The sequence below is a fragment of the Macaca thibetana genome, chromosome 4 (genome assembly GCF_024542745.1).
Source record: "Macaca thibetana thibetana isolate TM-01 chromosome 4, ASM2454274v1, whole genome shotgun sequence".
NCBI lineage: Eukaryota > Metazoa > Chordata > Mammalia > Primates > Cercopithecidae > Macaca > Macaca thibetana.
Window position 1 is genome coordinate 30,351,202 of NC_065581.1, and position 20,277 is coordinate 30,371,478.

The window sequence follows — 20,277 nt, forward strand, 5'->3', positions numbered from 1 at the left end:
TTTAAAGTGATCTAACAACGACAGCATCCATCAGTGAACTTTGAGTTTACCAAACAGGAAATTGCTTTTAATGGGTTCATCTAATGGCAGGGCTAGCTCAAGGCGAAATTTTTTGCCTCCTCTCCCTCTTTTTCATTCGATACGATTCTGCTCTATCATCCAGGCTGGACTGCAGTGGCATGGTCACAGCTCACTGCAGCCTCAAACCCCTGGCTCAAGTGATCCTCCCTCCTCATCTTCCCGAGTACCTGGGACTATGGGCACATGCCAACACACCTGCTGTTTAAAATTTTTTGTAAGGATGGGGTCTATGTTCCCTAAGGTGGTCTCAAACTCCTGGCCTCAAGCAGTCCTCCTGCCTCAATCTTCTGAAGTGCTGGGATTATAGGTATGAGCCACCATGCCCAGTCCCCTTCTCCCTCATTAAAAATATATTTTTAAATTTTTTTTCACTATTCAACTTCTATTTTAGGTTCAAGGAGTAGATGTGTAGGTTTGTTATATAGGTAAACTACAATGCCATAGGGGTTTTGTATACAGATAATTTTGTCGCCCAGGTCATCAGCGTAATACCCAAAAGGTAGTTTTTCAGTCTTTACCCTCCTTTCGCCCTCCACCCTCAGGTAGGTCCTGGTGTCTATTGCTCCCTTATGTCCATGTGTACTCAATGTTTAGCTCCCATTTAAAAGTGACAACGTATAGTATTTGGTTTTCTGTTCCTGCATTAATTGTCTTAAGATAATGGCCTCCAGCTCCATCCATGTTGCTGCAAAGGACATTATCTCATTCTTTATAGTTGTGTAGTATTCTATTCCATGGTGTATACACACATTTTCTTTTTTCTTTTCTTTTTTTTTTTTTTTTGAGACGGAGTCTCACCCTGTCGCCCAGGCTAGAATGCAATGGCATGATTTTGGCTAACTGCAACCTCTGCTTCCTAGGTTCAAACGATTATCTTGCCTTGAGTAGCTGGGATCATAGGCGCCCGCCACCATGCCCAGCTAATTTTTGTATTTTTAGTAGAGACAAGGTTTCACCATGTTGGCCAGGCTGGTCTCAAACTCCTGACCTCGCCGAACTCCACCCGCCTCGGTCTCCCAAAGTGCTAGGATTACAGGCGTGAGCCACCACGCTTGGGCTTGTAGGTTGATTCCATATCTTTGCCATTGTGAATAGTGCCACAGTAAACGTATATGTGCATGTCTTTATGTAGAACTATTTATATTCCTTTGGGTATAGTAAAGGGATTGCTGGGTTAAACGGTAGTTTTAAGTTATCTGAGAAATTTCCAGACTGCTTTCCACAATGGCTGAACTAATTTACATTCCTATTTGCAGTGTATAAGCATTCTCTTTTCTCCACAACCTCACCAGCATCAGTTAGTTTTTGACTTTTTTAATAATAGCCTTTCTGACTGGTGTGAGATGGTATCTCATTGTGGTTTTGGTTTGCATTCCCCTAATTAGTGATATTAAGCATTTTTTTTCTTATGTTTCTTTTGAAAAGTGTTCATGTCCTTTGCCCATTTTTTAATGGAGTTCCTTTTTGCTTACTAAGTTCCTTATAGATTCTGGTTATTAAATCTTTGTCAGATGCACAGTTTGCAGATATTTTCTCTCATTCTGTAGGCTGTTACTCTGTTGACAGTTTCATTTTCTGTGCAGAAGCTCTTTAGTTTAATTAAGGCTTACTTGGCAATTTTTGGTTTTGTTGCAGTTGCTTTTGAAGTCTTCATCATGAAGTCTTTGCCAGGGCTAATGTTCAAAATGGTACTTGCTAGGTTTTCTTCTAGTATTTTCATAGTTTTAGGTTTTACATTTAAGCCTTTAATCCACTTTGAGTTGATTTTTATATATGGTGAAAGATAGGGGTTCAGTTTCATTCTTCTGCCTATGGCTATCCAGTTATCCCAGCACCATTTATTGAATAGGGAGTTCTTTCCCCATTGCTTGTTATTGTCAATTTTGTTGAACTAATCAGATGGTTTTAGGTATGTGGCTTTACTTCTGAGTTCTCTAACCTGTTCCATTAGTCTATGTGTCCGTTTCTGTACCAGTGCCATGCTGTCTTGCTTATTGTAACCTTATAATTTGAAGACAGGTAGTGTGATGCCTCCAGCTTTGTTCTTTTTGCTTAGGATTGCTTTGGCTATTTGAGCTCCTTCTTGGTTCCATATGAATTTTTGAATGTTTTTTTCCTAAGTCTGTGAAAAATGTCATTAGCAGTTTGAAAAGAGTAACACTGAATGTGTAAATTGCTTTGACCAGTATGGCGGTTTTAACGATATTAATTCTTCCTATCCAGGAGCATGGAATATTTTTTCCATTTGTTTGTGTAATCTGATTTCTTTGTGCAGTGTCTTGTAAAATTCTCATTGTAGAGATCGTTCACCTCTTTGGTTAGCTGTATTCCTAGGTATTTTATTCTTCTTGAGGCTACTGTGAATGAAACTGCATTCTTCACATGGTTCTCTGTTTAGATGTTACTGGTGTATAGAAATGCTACAGATTTTTGTAAACTGATTTTGTATCCTGAAACTCTGCTGACGTTCTTTTTCAGATCTAGAAGCCCTCGGGAAGAGACCATGGAGTTTTCTAGGTATAGAATCATTATCTGTGAAGAGAGATAATTTGACTTCCTCCCCTCCTATCTGGATGCCTTTTCTTTCTTTCTCTCACCTGACTGCTCCGAATAGAACTTCCAGTACTATGTTGAATAGGAGTAGTGAGACTGGGCATCCTTGTCTTGTTCCAGTTCCTAAATAGAATGCTTCTAGCTTTTGCCAATTCAATATTATATTGGCTTTGGGTTTGTCAGAGATGGCTCTTATTATTTTGAGGACTGTAACTTCAAACCTAGTTTGTTGAGGGTTTTTAACATGAATGAATGTTGAATTTTACCAAAAGCCTTTTCTGCATCTACATGTGGTTTTTGTTTTTAGTTCTCTTTATGTGATGAATCACATTTATTGATTTGGGTAGGTTGAGCAACTCTGCATTCCAGGGATAAAGCCTACTTGATCATGATGGATTAGCTTTTTGGTGTGCTGCTGGATCTCATTTGGTAGTATTTTGTTGAGGATTTTTGCACATATGTTCATCAGGGTTATTGGTCTGAAGTTCTTTTCTTCTGTTGTGTCTCTGCCAGGTTCTGGTATCGGAATGATGCTGGCCTCATAGACTGAGTTAGGGAGGCGTCCCTCTTTCTCAATTTTTTTGGAATAGTTTCAGTAGGAATGATACCAGCTCCTCTTTACATGTCTGGTAGAATTTGGCTCTGAATCCATCTGGTCCAGGACTTTTTCTGGTTAGTAGGCTTTTTATTACTGACTCAATTTTTGGAACTTGTTATTGGTCTGTTCGGGGTTTCAATTTCTGGTTCAATCTTGGGAGGTTGTATGTTCCCAGGAATTTATCCATTCTTCTGGGTTTTCTAGTTTGTGTGCATAGAGGTGTTCATAATAGTCTCCAAGCGTTTTTTGTATTTTTGTGTGGTCAGTGACAACGTCCCCTTTGTCATTCCTGATTGTGTTTATTTAGATTTTCTCCCCCTCTGTTTATTAGTCTAGTTAGTGGCCTATCAACTTTATTTATTCTTTCAAAGAACGAACTTTTGCTTTCTTTGATCTTTTGTATGGTTTTTCTCATCTCCATTTTGTTCAGTTCAGCTCTGATTTTGGGTATTCTCTTCTGCTGGCTTTGGGGTTGGTTTGCTCTTGTTTACTTAGTTCCTCTACATGTGATGTTAGGTTGAGATCTATCTTTTTGATGTGGGCATTTAGCACTATTGTTTTCCCTTAACACTGCTTTAGCTGTGTCCCAAAGATTCTGGTATGTTTTTATCTTTGTTTTCATTAGTTGTTAACAATTACTTGATTTCTGCCTTAATTTCTCTTTGTTTACCCAAAAGTCATTCAGGAGTAGATTAATTTCCACTTAATTATATGGTTTTGAGAGATCTTCTTGGTGTTTATTTTTATGGCACTGTGACCCAGGAGTGTGGTTGGTATTTCAGGTTTTGTTTTTGTTTTTTGAGATGAGTCTCACTCTGTCAACCAGGCTGGAGTGCAATGGCATGATCTCAGCTCATTGCAACCTCCTCCTCCCAGGTTCAAGTAATTCTCGTGACTCAGCCTCCCGAGTAGCTGGGATTACAGGCACATGCCACCATGCTTGGCTAAGTTTTATATTTTTCAGTAGAGATGGGTTTTTACCATGTTGGCCAGGCTGGTCTCGAACTCTTGACCTCAAGTGATTTGCCCACCTCAGCCTTCCAAAGTGTTGGGATTACACATGTGAGCCACCACACCCGGCTGGTATTTCAGGTTTCTTGAATTTGTTGAGAATTGCCTTCTGGCCAAGAAAGCAATTGTGGTCAGTTTTAAGAGTATGTACCACCATGAGCAGCTGAGAAGAATGTATATTCTGTTTTTGTTGGATACAGAGTGCTGTTTCTGGTTTTCCATTTGCTTGATAGATCTTTCTCCATCCCCTTACTTTGAGGCTATTGGTGTCTCTGCACATGAGATGGGTCTCTTGAAGACACACAGTTGGGTCTTGCTGCTTTGTCCGACTTGCCACTCTCTGCCTATTAATTGAGGCATTTAGCTCATTTACATTCAAGGTTAATATTGATAGGTGCAGATGTGATCCTATCATCATGTTGTTAGTTGGCTGCTACGTAGACTTCATTGTTCATTTGCCTTATAGTGTCAGTGGTCTATGTACTCAAGTGTATTTTTATGACGGCCAGTATTGGTCTGTACATCTCAGGGTGGCTTAAAGCACTAGGAGAAAACATGCAGAACAGCCCAAGGTGAAGCTCATTTGGCAGCTGAGAGTGAGTTCACACCTTGTACTCTAAAATGAGGAGGTGCTCTTTTCTTCCCACTCTAATTAAAGAAGACTGAGAAACCCTTCAGCACTTCACCGCCCCCCCCCCCCCACCCCCACCCCCGCTACCACCACCAACTTTGTGGTAGGTTCCTGGCACTTGAACTCTCCACAGGCCCAGGAGAAAACAGCTTTCTTGAGGTCCTAAGGATACCTGATAATCATTCTCAGAGTTAATGGAATCTTCTGTATTTTCTGTGGATTTTGATTATCAACTTTTTTTTCTAACTTCTATGAGATTAGAGAATTGAAAGGCTGTCATATCACTGGAACTCAGTCAAAATGTGGTGTCTTCTCCAATATTGTCCAACTAGAAGATGTGGGAATCCCACCTGATATAAGAACTAAGAAATATGACTACAAACAAACTAAAGGGAAAATAAGAGAAGAACTTAAAGGAGAATATTTGGGAGTTTTAGGGAAGTCATAACTGTATTGAGCTAATGCCATCCATATGTCCAAGGGAAAGTGAACCTAAATTTACAGGGCAACTTCTGTGGGCCAGGTTCCTTCACACATAATTTCAAGTCATGCTAAAATGAATGCATCCAAGGAAAATTTTATCATACACAACTTATGATAAGGAAACTTATGCTTAGGAAGATTAATTAGGAGGTTAAGGTCACCAAGCCTCTAGACTGTTTAGCCAGGACCCAACCCAGGTCTGGCTTCTGTTTGGTTTTGGAGTATGTGTTATCCCCACTCCATCATGCTGCCTCTCCAACCTGCAGCCCAGTGCCCAGGGAACAGGGGTCAGGCCAAGATCAGAACAGGCACTAGCACCAATAGGCCTGGCAAGGTGGGAAGTACAGGGAAGGGGTGACTCCAGCTTACTCTTCTCTCCCTCCCAGAGGGACCATCAGGGCCATTGGCATTGTGGGTGATAGAAGTTGTAAATAGGAGGTAAGGGACAGGGATGAGATCATCTCCATGTGAGTATGTGATATGAGTGGCAGGCCAGAAGTTAACAGCCGCATCCAGGAAGCCAAGGATACAGTTCCCAGTAATGGAGCTTGTGTTCTGCTCTCAAGGCTGATACAAGAAGATGGAAGTTGTACTCTCTGTTTCTCTACTTCAATAGAAAGTAAGCTAAAAAGAGAAACTGGGAGACAGAGGTTTACAGAAGGAAATTTATAATGGGGTCATATCAAGATAATTCAAGAGGGAAAATAAGACAAGGTGACTCCTTCCCCAAATTGGTGACACAACACTAATCACTGTCCCCACAGAGTGGCTGGGCCTGCCCCCAACTACAGGAGCTCAGCTGTCTCTACCCTCTGGGCGTAGACAGGAGGCAGCGGTCATGCTGCTGCAGCCTAATGATTTGAGAGTAGAATTGCCCACTGCCACGCTGCAGGGTGTGTGCTCAGCACAGTTTGACAGCTTCATTCTCTCTTCAGTCTTGGGAAAAAAATAACACTAAATAAGGAAGGTAAAGCTACAGAAAGTCCTGACTGTCAGAAAATGTTAAGATATCAGGGCGAGGAAAGACTTTAGAAATCATTCCAAATTTCATAATAGGGGTAAATCAATTGTAAGGGCCATTAAGGTTGTCAAGTGGCAGAACATGGATGCAAACCTAGGGCCCTTCACTCCTCCTCCAGTGCACTTTCCACCATGCCAGGAGGAAGGGTAAAGAGTAAAGGTGCCAGGGGAAGGGCTGAGGCTTGTCTCCTTCCACTTCTTTTCCTCACTGAAAATGTAGGATACAAATGGAGCCAAAAATTTAGGTCACTGAAAGCTACGGGTCTGCTTCAGATGGATCTATTCTTTTTCCTGGGTTCGGTGAAGTTATTTGGCCATAAAGCCCTAAGCCATGTATAATCATAACATTTTAAGAAATAGGAGCCAGGTATTAGAAGGTTCCGTTTTCTCTAAAAATAGTTCAAAGTATCTCAATGAAGTTTAGGTATCAAAAAAATAAAAATACCCCAACTTTTAAGAGCATTATGAGTAGTAAAATAAATACTTATAGCAATGGGGGTTTCAGGACAATTAACCTCTTGAACATAAGTAGATATGCTCAAGAAGGCTATCCCAAGGACAGGGCTGCATGCACAAAGATAAGAGACCAAGTTACGTTCCAGTCAAAACAGACAGCCCTATTTCCTTCCTAGTAGCATCTGTACAGCATAAATAGTGAATGAAGTCATGAAAAGATCCTCAAAGGTCTGTGTTAGAGCAACTGTGGTTAAAATAGGAGAGTAGGAAAAGTGAGATTCTCCCGTTAAGTTACTAATAATTCAGACTTAAGACTTTTTAGAAAGATGATCATCTTTTATTTCTTTCAGGAGCCATGGCTGTAGACCTGGAGAGAGGCCAAAAAACACCTAGGCTTTTTTCAAAGGTTGGGGTATCCACATCAGTCAGCAGTGGCTTCTGCAGCAGCAGCCACAGAAAGTGAGTAATGGAAATTAAAGGATAGAGATGTACAGGAAGTCCTCTTTCCTCACCCAGAGAAGGAAGAAAACAGCAAAAAAATAAGGTCAACCCCACAATCAAGGTAGAGCTGCTCTAAAATCTGAGGTAGCCAATGACCAACACAAACCACCTCGCCCTTCTGAGACTTAGCTCTCCTGTAAAGGAGAAACCACACTGACCCTGGATCAAAATCCCCAGACAGTAGAAGTGACCTTGGATTTCAAGAAGGAGCAAATTACCTCTGCTAATGCAGATAAAGAGGCCACCATTTTTGGTTTTCAGAATTTCACAGCAAAAATAGTCCCATTCTTTGGCCTCTATTAGCCAGAGGCCCAGATGACCCTGTGTCCCTGAGATTGGACATGGCTTTCCCATGGCCACTTATGAGAACCTGCCCAGAAATAAGTGTTTTGTTGTTGTTGTTGTTGTTGTTTGTTTGTTTTTTTAGACAGAGTTTCACTCTTGCTGCCCAGGCTGGAGTGCAATGATGCAATCTCGGCTCACTGCAACTTCCACCTCCTGGGTTCAAGTGATTCTGTCTTAGCCTCCTGAGTAGCTGGAATTATAGGTGCCCACCACCACGCCCGCTAATTTTGTATTTTTAGTAGAGACGGGGGTTTCACCATGTTGGCCAGCCTGGTCTTGAACTCCTGACCTTAGGTGATCTGTCCACTTTGGCCTCCCAAAGTGCTGGGATTTCAGGCATGGGCCACTGTGCCTGGCTGCAGTAAGTTTTTAATTACCAGAGTCAGTGGTTCCTATCATTGATTGAGCTTACTGATTGGACAATAAGAGGGTCATATGTGGCTGTCTCCGGCCATCACATTAAGGTGACACTTGAGCATGACATGAGGTCTGCATTCTCTACAATCAACTGGATTTGTCCCACTGCTTCCCAGCAAGAGCAGAAGCATGCTTGTGCCAGTTCCTAAACACCATCATTTCATTTTCAGCCCACATCCCTCCCCTGCTCAGATTTCCCACCATCTAAAGCAGCAATCCTCAAATGCTAGTGTGCACAAGGATCTAAGGCACTTGCTGAAAATGTAGATTCCTGCACCAACCCCAGAGAACCAGAAGCAACCCCTCTAGGGTAGAGCTTGAGAATTTGCTTTGAAAAAAGATCTTACATGTTTTTGGATAACACTTAAAAATGGTCCTAGAACAGTGCTTCTGGAAATTTTAATATGTAAGCAAATTAAGAGCAGCTTGTTAAAATGCAGACCTTTAAAAACTTTGTGCGGGCTTGAAATTCTGCACTCATATGTTCTCCCAGAGAAGCTGAAGCTGCTGGTTCTTTTGGCCACACTTTGAGTCACCAAAACCCAAAGGATTTCCAGCCTGTATCTGGGTCTAAGAGAGCAAAAATGTCACAAACACACATAGTTTTAACCTTCCCTGATTATCTGTGGACTAGAATCTCCTCCCTTACCTCCAGTCAGACAGGTCCCCATGGATGAGGGGGTACTGCTCTGCCTTGTGTGTCCTCAGTTTCCCTCTATGGAACTCTGTTCTGATCTCAAGGTCCCACTAGACCTGCTATTAGAAGTGCTGAACACTGATTTTCTGTGAGTATAAAGTAGTTAAGAGAAAAAAGAAACATATGTGAGGCTGTAGAGTTTCCATCTGTAGACATCAAGAAATGAGTATGAACTGTTAGGCATTCCCCAAGATTGTTGTTCAAAGATCCTCCCAAGTTTGAGACCTCAGATTCTTTCAGGTGATATTCATATCATTTACTCTTTTTTTGTTTTTTGTTTTCTTTTAACTTAGAAAGTGAATTGCAGCAAGCTTTCTCCTGAAAGAACTGCAAAGATGAACCGTGACCTCTTTCTATATTCATAATTTTTGTCTTAGGGTTAAAAAGACTCCTCCAAGGACAGAAAATTGTACCTAATGATACAGCCTACGGCGCATGCTGTTCCTTTTGTCTACAGTACCTTCTACCTCTGGCTCACATGCATTCTGGTCACTGATGCACCTCCCGTTCTCACAGCTTAGTAAATTATGGTGTAGTGATCACGTCTATGTCCCTACTTCCCCAATCAAATTCTTTGAGCTATGCCAGAGTGAGGATCTGGCCCTTTTCATCTTGTAATTCCCAAAAGTCTGTGGTGGAGGGCAGAGATGACCACTAAATGAAGGAATCACTTGTATTGGTTGAAACAATATTAATAAATACCTTAGGCTCTGTGGTGAACACAGATCAGTAAATAAATGTTGGGCAATCTTCCAGACTCTCAGTGACCCACAGGATATTTGTTCCCCCATAGGGAGCACAGCTAGAGGTCCTTTACCTACCCTGCAGAGACACTGATTTGCATGGGGAGGCCTGGTGCTAGGCCTCTGCTGGGTATGAGCAGCAGTACACGCCTTTGAAGAAGCAGTACACGCCTTTGTGTGCTGTTCAGAACTTGGAGCTGGTTGGGGGCCTCCAATGCCCTGTGCTAACAAGCTGGCCTGGGGCTTCTCCTCGCTAGGGTCTTCTCTCAGTGTCTCAAGGTGTGCACATCTCTTTCTGGGCACACAGACAATGGGCTAGACAAGCATCTCTCTCCTCTAAGGCTTGTCACCAAGCATTCCTTCCAGGGGGTGGGGTTTGGGAATTCCCACTTAATATAGCCCACCTTCTGTCATTTGATATTTTCTAACACTGGAGTGGTGGTTCCCAATCTCTTCACCATCAATGAGGCTTAATTTCTACCCTCTCTATTTTAATACGATTTTAACTACCAAACAGAATCCTCTAAGTGATCATTTGTTTTCTTATACTGTTCATCAGACAGATGTAAAGAAATAAGTGAGATATTGAGATCCTAGTCTGGGCTAGCTGAGTTACGGGGGCTGCTAAAACTCTAGTAATAGGAACAGCTGTCTGCCTTCCATTCTCCTGCTATGACAGACACTTATTTCCTTTAGAATCAGACCCCCGAGATACACGATTCATAACCTTATGGCTAGAAATAAGAGGACATGATCATTCTACAGGTCCCTTGCTCCCTTGAATTACCTCTCCTGGGCCCATTAAGAACAGGCACCTGAAGAAAGAAATCCAGGGTTGACCCACAATCGCACAAAAATCTGTCCACAGATAACACCTCAAGGAGGTAGGGCCTGCCCACCTGAGTCACTGTTGTCAACATAATGCAACCTAACCATCCTGTTTTGCATTTAGCTATTCAAGACTTTTGTAACCAGTCCCTGTGGTATGGGTTCTGTTTTCCCAATTGTACCCTGACTGAATCACTGGGTATCATGTCAGAGGAGTGGGACCTACTTAACCTCTTTTCCCTGGTGTCCTGGAGCCCAGGGGCTCCTGTGTGGTGATGGGTGCCAGATACCTTTCCTCAACTAGGAAATAGGGGTCCAAATTTCCATAATATGTATAGATTGATTTCTTTAAAACTTATTTGTTGTCAAAATACAAATACCCTGGGCTTAGGAAGAAATTAATACTTACCAAGACTATGTCAAATAAAAACAACTACCACTAACTGAAACTGCTTAGTTATCAGATATATTACACATATTACTCTATGTAATCCTCCCAACAAAATGATATCAGCTAAGAGATGAGAAACTGGTGCCCACACCAGTGAAGCCCCATGGCATAAGTCACACAGGCAGGAAATGGTAAAGCAAAAATCCACACCTAGGTCTTCCTGGGCTTTGCCACAATGCACACTGGCTTCTTCACTGTGGATATTGCCTGACAGAATGAGTCTCAAGTAATTACAAGGATTCATCAGAAGGGAAAAGCTGACATGACCAGAACTAGAACACAGCCCAGGGAATGCAAATCTGGGTAGATCATGGTACTCGAAGCCCAAGGATCATTTGAAAGAGGTCAAAAAAAAAAAAAAAAGGAGCAAAACGCACAAGTGAAATGGAGGTAAAACTTAACTATAGCTTAATTTTTACTTCAAAGACTGCTCAGCTCATTTTGGGAATGTGAGGGGAATTAAGATTCTGGATAGGTTTGTAGAAGAGGCAAGGTGTGTGTAGTATATGTGGGGACAAGGGGAGCAATTATATCCTAGACCGTATCCAATAATTTTCTGGGACGAAAGAGAGCAAATGTAGACGTGAGGTAGTAGCTTGAGTGGTGTCAGGTGCCATAAAGGAGACCAAGGGAAAAACCTCTGATGACCATGGGGATAGTGTAAATTGAGTAGCAAAAGAAAGGAGGACTACAGAAGTTCAAGAATGATGAGAATTGAGGAAATGAAGACAAATACAGACAACTTCACTGCAGCAAAAGAGAAGATGGTGTTACACAGGTAAACAGGATCAAGAAATGGCTTCTTTTTTTTTTTTTTAATTCGGAGTCTCGCTCTGTCGCCAGGCTGGAGTGCAGTGGCGTGATCTCAGTTCATTGCAACCCCCGACTCCCTGGTTCAAGTCTCCTGCCTCAGCCTCCGGAGTAGCTGGGATTACAGGCATGCGCCACCATGCCTGGCTAATTTTTGTATTTTTAGTAGTGATAGGGTTTTGTCATGTTGGTTAGCATGGTCTTGATCTCCTGACCTCATGATCTGCCCGCCTCAGCCTCCCAAAGTGCTGGGATTACAGGCGTAAGCTACCACACCTGGCCTGGCTTTTTTTTTTTTTTTTTTAATGGAGTCTAGCTCTATTGCTCAGGCTGGAGTGCAGCAGTGCAATCTCAGCTCACAGCAATCTCTGCCTCTCAGGTTCAAGCAAGTCTCCTGCCTCAGCCTCCTGAGTAGCTGGGACTACCGGCATACACCACCGCACCAGCTAATTTTTTTATTTTTAGTAGAGATGGGGGTTTTGCCAATTGGCCAGGCTGGTATCAAACTCCTGACCTCAGGTGATCCACCCGCCTTGGCTTCCCAAAGTGCTGGGATTACAGACATCAGCCATCGTGCCTGGCCAAGAAATGACTTTTAAAAATGCTGATTTGAAAGCAAAAGAGAAGGAAATGGAGAGAGATTTATGATTTTAAGAAAAAAGAGGAATATGAAAATATCCAACTTTAAAAGAGTTATGATCAAAACTATAGTTGGTGTGGAATAGGCTGTTTTCCTAGAGAAATATTTTGGAATCATTTGTCTGTCTTCCCAGATATGGGCTCAGCTTCCTATAACAAGAGATCATGTTGGTCTTGATTACTCTATATCCATGGGAACTAGCACAGTGTCTAACACAGAACCTTAATAAAACTTGTTTCTTAGGAACTCTTTCAATATTTGGAAAGTGAACTCTTAATGGGTATCTTCAATGCTCCACGCCCTTCCTCTATTGCAGAGATATAGGGTAATTTCCATGAGGAGTTTGTAAAGATCTGGGTTTCTGAAGAAAGTGCTGTCTCAGGTCAACAAAACAGAAGGATCAACTTTGCTCTTCTCACCAGCCAAAGGGCAGATTCTAGAAAGATGGTTTTAAACCTTCTCTTTCTGCATTTGTAAGTGCGCAAAGATCCCATGCCTTTATTTCTCTAGAACTGGTTTTTCTTCCTCACAAGTCTCTAATCTATAACCTTAGTCCAGTCCAATGGACAAGACCATGAGGAACCTCAAACGCCTTTCCAAAGAGATTTAGATTTTACTCAAGAGGTGAAGGGGAATCATTAAAGATGAGTAGGGGAATACTACAGTCAGAGTTTTTTGTTAGAATATCACTGAGGAGGCCAAAGACTGGCAGTGTGACAAGGGAGTGAGACCAAATGCTCAGATAAAGGTAGGGAGGCAATTGTTATAGTCCAGAACTGAAACAGGACAGTGGAAGTGGAAATGGAGGGAGGGGACAACAAAGACATGTTTAGAGATATCAGAAATTGACAATTAAAATAGGCATACAGGAAGGGAAAACATATCTCATTAATTAACAAAGCACTGGCATACTGGATACCAACAGCAAATAGCAAAGAAATTGCTGTGTGTGTGTGTTTTTCTTAAGGGAAAAAAATGAGGATAAAGGGAAAAGAAAGTGATGTTACTAGCCCTCCATGTAATCTCCAAATATCTCTTCCCAGTAGTTCCGTAACTGAAGGGTCAGGATCTCCATTCACGGATCTTTCTGTGGTGCTCTAAAGGGGCAGACTGAGGACTTTAAGGGCTATCACTTTCAGGTGGCTTTCTAAGCACGAGAATTCGTGGGATGAGGAGGACATGGTTATTCTTTACAGATTTACTGAAGTGAATCTGGGGGCTGATTGATGACAACACCGTGTTGATCACAGAGATAACAAAGGGGCTGAGTGTAAGATAATGGAGTTCCTGAAACCCCTATGATGAATATGTCCACCCTTCCTTTTCATCAACTGCTGGTCCCTATCTTATCCTTCTCCTATCCCAACACCATTATTCCTAAATCTGAGCTCAGGCTTGCCAGCACCTCTAGGAGTAAATCACAAGACTGAGACCAGAGCAACAAGCAAAGCAGAGATAAATGACTCAATAAGACAGCCACAGGAGGCAGGGCAAGGTGGCTCACGCTTGTAATCCCAGCACTTTGGGAGGCCGAGGCAGGCAGATCACGTGGTCAAGAGATTGAAACCATCCTGGCCAACATGGTGAAACCCTAGCTCTACTAAAAATACAAAAATTAGCTGGGCATGGTGGCATGTGCCTGTAGTCCCAGTTACTGGGAGGCAGAGGCAGGAGAATCACTTGAACCTAGGACATGGAGGATGCAGTGAGCCGAGATCATGCCACTGCACTACAGCCTGGTGACAGAGTAAGACTCCGTCTGAAAAAAAAAAAAAAAAAAAAAAAAAAAGCCAAAGGAAAGGGACTAGAAGAGAGAGAAATACAAAAGAATAGAAAATCTGGGCCAGGTGTGGTGGCTCATGCCTGTAATCCTAGCACTTTGGGAAGCTGAGGCAGACAGATTGCCTGAACTCAGGAGTTCGAGACCAACCCAGGCAACATGGCAAAACCCCATACAAATACAAATACAAAACATTAGCTGGGCATGGTGGTGCATACCTATAGTCCTAGCTACTTGGGAGGCTGAGGCATGAGAATCACTTGAACGTGGGAGGTGGCGGAGGTTGCAGTGAGCTGAGAATTCGCCACTGCACCACTGCATTCCAGTCTGGGCAACAGAACAAGGCTTTGTCTAAAAATCAAATCAAATCAAATCAAACTCTATCACCATCACCTGGGTAGTTCCTTCCATTCTCCTATGACTTCCAATAAGTCATTATCAGGTCACCTATCATCTCTTTAATTTCTTCAAAAACAAAATCTCAAACTTGCATTTGGGAAACTGAGAAACTTTCAGGAAACACAGAAACACGTCTTCAGGACCTTGGACAGCAGGGGAAAAAAAAAAAAAAGCGCCCCCGGCCCCAGCCCAAAGCAGGACACTCACACCAGCAAGACTGCTGAGGAAATGTGACATCTCAACATGCTGATGAGGGAAAGAACGAATAAAGGGCCATACAGTCATCAATGGAGAGTGTTCGGGGAGGTATGAAGACTCAGGCTACAACAGTCAAGAGGACCCCTGGGCCCTACAGAATGCCTAGTCCGACTTCCTAATACTCTAAGCCAGAGAAGGACATTCTCTACACCTACATTACAGCCAACTTCCCTCTTCAGACATTGATTTTTAAAAGAATATATAGAATAGAATATTGAGACTTTTTCAAATTCCTTAGGGAAAAATGCATAAAAACAGAACTTGCAGTTCATGGATCTAGAAATAGCCTTACAAATGATAAAGAAAATTTCACAAAGGTAAAATATCTCACCAAGGTAGAGTAACACAAGAGCTGTTGACCCAGGATTAGTCCTTGGACAGTTTTTTTTAATTTATAATTGGTGAGTGGCTAAAGATCTGGATGATTCTTCTAGCTCGGCCACACACCAGATGTGTGACCTTTGGCAAATTACTCAATCATGCTGGGTTCCTTCTTTGAACTGAGCCCCCACCCCCACCCCATGTGTTAGGCACTGTTAGGGAATGAAAAACAAAATCAATCTCCATGCTAAAGTAGCTCTCCAGTGTAGCACAGTTCAGATATGAAAATATCAATAATCCAACAATACTAGTTAAACATATAAAAGTAGTATAGAGAAGAACATTAACAACCTGATGTTTAGAGCAAGATTAGGAGGGTTTCACAATATAAGCAAAGGGAAATCCAGGAAGAGGAAAGTAAAAGCATCAAGCGATGCAACAGGGCATTAGATTTAGGAAACCATCAATAATTTAGTTTTGATGGATGGCAATGGTGGGGAGAGATACAGGGTAATGAAACCTATCATATACTGATGTTGTGGAAGTCAAATGAGACAAGTCACTATAGATAATCATTAGCTACTATTATGCCAACAGCTATCCCTATGAGAAAAAAATTGCTTAATTTAATATTTATAGAAAACCTATTTGCTCACTATACTAGGGGCAGCTCCTTTCGGTCCCTTCCTAAAGAAATAGAGCCAGTTTGAAAAACAGGGAAATCAAGTTCCATACTTTCCTAGTCTATGAAACACCAGTCAAGAGGTAAAAGTGCTTCCTCTATCCATATCCTGATTCTTCCACTGAAATGTCACTTAGTGGAGCACATCTTTTACTTGTGTGATTTGAAAACAAGGCTTTGCCTATAGACCAGGGTATGCAAGGGATCACCTCTGGGACGATCTCATGGCACTGAGCACTCAAGCAAGGTGGTAACGTAAGAGTCAGACTTGATAAAGTCCATTTCCCAGGACCACTTGACAATAACGGCACAGAAAAGTGGTCTGAGGAATAATCTTCACGCTATTACCATTTTCAGCCTCTTGTACTTAATACTAATTTTCTTAGTTTCCTATAATTAGGTATGTACACATGAGCTAGTAGCAGCCACAGTCCTACAATCTGACTAGTTCATGCCCAACTCCATGCCTGCATCAGGGACATCTGGCTATTGTAGTGTCACAGAAAGTCTCTTCTCTGGTGAAGAGTATCTAGAGACACCCATGAATTTTAATATCTATACCCTGTACTGGTTTGAACAGTGTCCCCCAAACTCAGGTCCACCCAGAACCTCAGAATGTAATCTTATTTGGAAATAGGGTCTTTGAAGATACAATCAAGTTAAGATGAGGTCATACTGAATTAAAGGTGAACCCTTAATTCAACAACTAGTTTCCCTGTAAGAGGGAAACTTGGATGCAGAGAGACACACCCACAGAGATGGAGGGAGAGATTGGAGTGATGAGTCTACAAGCCAAAGAATGCCAAAGATTGCCGGCAAATGCCAAAAGCTGGGAGAGAGGCAGGAAAGAGATGCTCCCTCAGACCCTCCAGGAGGAACCAACCTGGCTGACACTTGGATTTCAGACTTCTGGCCTCCAGAATTTTGAGAGAATACATTTCTGTTGTTTTAAACCACCCAGTTTTTGGTAGCTTGTTAAAGCAGCCCTAGGAAATGAATGTATACCACCACCACTCCACAGTACATCTATTTTCCTTCTATGTGCCCAACTTTTTTATCTTCTCAGAGGATGGTTATAAACCCTAGTTATTGTATCAACACACAGGAAGGGACACTGAGCAGAACAGCAGGAGAATGAACAATTAGTATCAGATTAGCAACTTCACAGGTAAGGTAAAGGGCATGAGAATTTACTTCTGAAGGCTCTATAATATGACACTCTTTAAAAACCTTGTGGTTTTTGTATATACATCTACGCGTTCTTTGATATGCTTCCTTTGAAAAGGCAGAGCCTAATTCCCCTCCCTTTGAGTGTGGTCAGTGCTCGATGACTTGCTTCTAACAAACAGAAGTGATAGATGTGAATTAGGTCATTAAAAACACTGTAGCTTTCTCCCTGCTCTCGCTCTTAAATAACTTGCTCTGGAGGATGCTAGCAGCCATGCCATGAAGATACTCTAAAAGGAGATTTATGTGACAGGAAACACACCTTCTGCCTCAGGCACACCCAGCACACTGCCAGGCACATGAGTGAACCACCTTGGAAGAGGATCCTCCAGCCCTGCTCACACTTTCAGAACTGCATTCCCAGCTGATATCGACTGGAACCACATTAGACTCTGAGCCAGAGCCACTCAGCTATGCCATTTCCAGATTCCTAACCACGCAAACTGTGAGACAAGTTTATTGTTTTCAACCATTAATCTTTGGAGAAAAACAGGGCAATAGATAACTAACACAAGAACCTTTAACATAGTCTTCAAGTCCTTGTAAGTACTCTTCCTGCCTACAAGATACCCACTATGTGATTTCTTCCTGCCTCTAACATACCTCTGGAACAAGTGCAATTCCAAATCCCTTAATCCGAGCTAGAGCATAGAATTCACAGGACCTCTGCCTTTGTCCTCCTCCAGCTCAGACACTGACGTCCATATCATGAATGCGCTAAGAAAGGGAGAATCATGAGTGGAATCCAGTATCAGTAGCTGGGAGCAAAGGACACTTGAGGTAAGGGTCCTCGGGTTTTTCACTGTGCCTGTGAAAAAAATTAAAGTAGGAAAGAAAATTTAATCATTTAAAACAAACATTCATTGAGTATATTCAGTGGCAAGCATAGTACCAGACAGCAGGCATAAAAATGGTCCCTGCTTAGAAATTCACAGGAATGACAAATAGGTTTTGTAACAGAAGCTACTGCTTAAATAGGTTTTGTAACAGAAGCTACCATTTATATTCCCTTAGACCAAGATCTGGCTACAGAATTTGTGAATCCCTGTGCAAAACAAAAACGTGGGGTCCCTTGTTCAAGAATTTCAAGAGGATAGCAGTAGACCAGTAAACCAACTCCACAGGTATATGCCCATGGAGCTAGCCCTGCCTCAGGCATTCACCTCTGTGTGAAAGCTACTAACTGCTCTTTCAGTAAACTTTTTTCTGGCTGACTGGGATGCTTAATTTGCACCAAAGGAAAGCTTAATATCCCTGAAAGCAGCACTCAACCAACGGCAAAATGGCAGTTGGCAAATAAATGCTCCAGCTTCTTCCCCCCTTGGATGGTATAACTGAGAACTATTCCAGTGTTGAGTTTTTCAGTGGGATTGAGATACAAATGTCCACAGTGTAACTGGGAGATTTCTTAAAATCACCTCTAAAATAAACTACTTATACTCACATTCTTATCTCACAGTCTGCTTCTTGGTAAACCCAAACCATGACATCTTTCATCTTTTGAGCCAACTCTAACTTGGAATACAGTACAGTGAAAAAAATCTAAAGCTGCATCTCATTCAACAGGAATGAATGTAATATAGTAACATTGGTCCTCACCATGGCAAGGAAAGTGGTGGCTCTTCAAATCTGAATGATGAAAGACCTGTGTTTGGACTTTGAGACAAAAAGCTGTTAATGAAGGCTGTTAACCAGCAGTTACAGTGTCTTATTTGTTTTAGAGTTACTTCTTTCCATAATGTACAAGTGGATCAAAGGGTGGCAAGACTGAAGGTAGGAAAACCAATTAGGAAGTGAGAAACTCGCAACTGGTAAATAGGACAGGATATCTACCTGGATGACCACCCACATCATTGACCAAAATGGAGAAAGCACACTAAGTTATCAAGAATAAATCAATCTGTGTTGCATAAGTGGCCACAAGTACTGGGATCACCTACCCATTGAGCCCCTAAATTTAACTAGCAAAGAGTGGGAAATAAAGAAGGCCAAGGGACCAATGATGAGCACCGGGAACTGATGGCTCTTTTTGATACTAAGACCCAATTAGGAACGCGAAGCACTGACAATGCTGCCCCATCCACCACTGATTTTTACCAAGGAGTACTTAGCAAAATCAAAAGAAGAACTTGTATCCTCAAGATGGTATCACAATGGGCCTACTGAAAACTAAATCTTATGACTTTTTAGGAATTTAGAGATGATCACTCCACGAGACACTGAAATAGTGTCTAGCTTGGCAAGGTAGAAGTCTGTTTCTCTGACATGTGATAGTCTTGTTGTAAGTAGTCCTGGACTAAAATGCTGTCAGCAACATAGACTTCCTCAGTGTTCCTGCTCTGGAACTCCCAAGGCAGTGGTTCCCAAACTCTGCTGCACACTGAAATCACTTGATTTTTTAAAACAATGATATCTGGCTTCCACCCTGAGACATTCTCATTTGATTGGTACACATGGTGTGACCTGGGAACTGGGATTTTTAAAGTTCCCCAGGTAATTCTAACATGCAGCAAAGTCTGGAGATGACTACCCTAAGGAACTGGGCCCACCGCATGGTCTGAGAGGGCTTACCGCCATACCTGCACTGCACTCCAAACAGTGGGACAAAGCAAGGGGCATGAACCAGAAGCTGCACACACCATCTCTGCTCACCCTCACTGGCCAGTCACATGGCCATACCTGGTTGCATGAGATTCTGAAAAATGTAACTTGTATTCATCCAGCCATGTGCCCAGCTAAAAATTTTTATTCAGCAAGAAGAGGAAGGCACGTATTGGAAGATAACCAGCAATCTCTCCCACCCCGACACTTGTCTTTTTCAAACAGAAGCAGCCCAATGTGGCAAAAGCACTGATCCTTAGATTTGGAGACAAAACTCAACAACGGGCTTCTCTGACTTTTGTCAGACATCTTACACATCACATGTAGATATAGTCAGAGACTGTAACGAATCATTGCCAGTGGGAGGAAGATACAAGCTTGGAGATATGCATCAGAATGACTACCCATGCAAATTCCTGAATTTGAGTGAGGTGTTGGAGGAATAAATTGTTCTATGGGACAAAATCAGGTGCAATATCAAAATTCCATGTACCCACTCAGTTGACTGAATACAGTGAAACATTTCCAGTACAACAATATAGGAAAACTTCAAATAATGGGGTATTCTCGAATTTCCACTAAACACATCATCTCTGGCCTGACACTATCTTGTTAAACTATTTGTTGAGACTCTTCACTCTAGATTTGCTTGGTGCTGCCTTTGCATTCAAGTCCTGTTTTCCAGAAGAAATACAGACATAATCCAATTGTAATTTCATCACCATGCATCTTGGATGCTGCAGT

The 20,277-nt window shown here is 42.1% G+C and overlaps 2 protein-coding genes and 1 long non-coding RNA gene across 6 annotated transcripts in view; 2 read left to right on the forward strand and 1 right to left on the reverse strand.

Annotated features, from left to right (window-relative positions):
* Positions 1 to 20,277, forward strand: part of LOC126953098 (popy class I histocompatibility antigen, alpha chain E) — a 221,050-nt gene that overhangs the window by 46,856 nt on the left and 153,917 nt on the right. The gene's annotated exons all lie outside the window — the stretch shown is intronic.
* Positions 1 to 20,277, forward strand: part of RPP21 (ribonuclease P/MRP subunit p21) — a 97,388-nt gene that overhangs the window by 46,717 nt on the left and 30,394 nt on the right. The window lies entirely within an intron of this gene.
* The window catches only part of LOC126953191 (uncharacterized), a 51,200-nt gene that overhangs the window by 20,854 nt on the left and 10,069 nt on the right, over positions 1 to 20,277 (reverse strand). The window contains exon 1 of one of the 4 annotated variants that reach the window (XR_007725142.1): positions 17,536 to 17,740. The exons of 2 other annotated variants lie outside the window; for them this stretch is intronic. This is a non-coding gene — a long non-coding RNA (uncharacterized LOC126953191). One more of the 4 variants, XR_007725143.1, reaches the window with a different exon arrangement.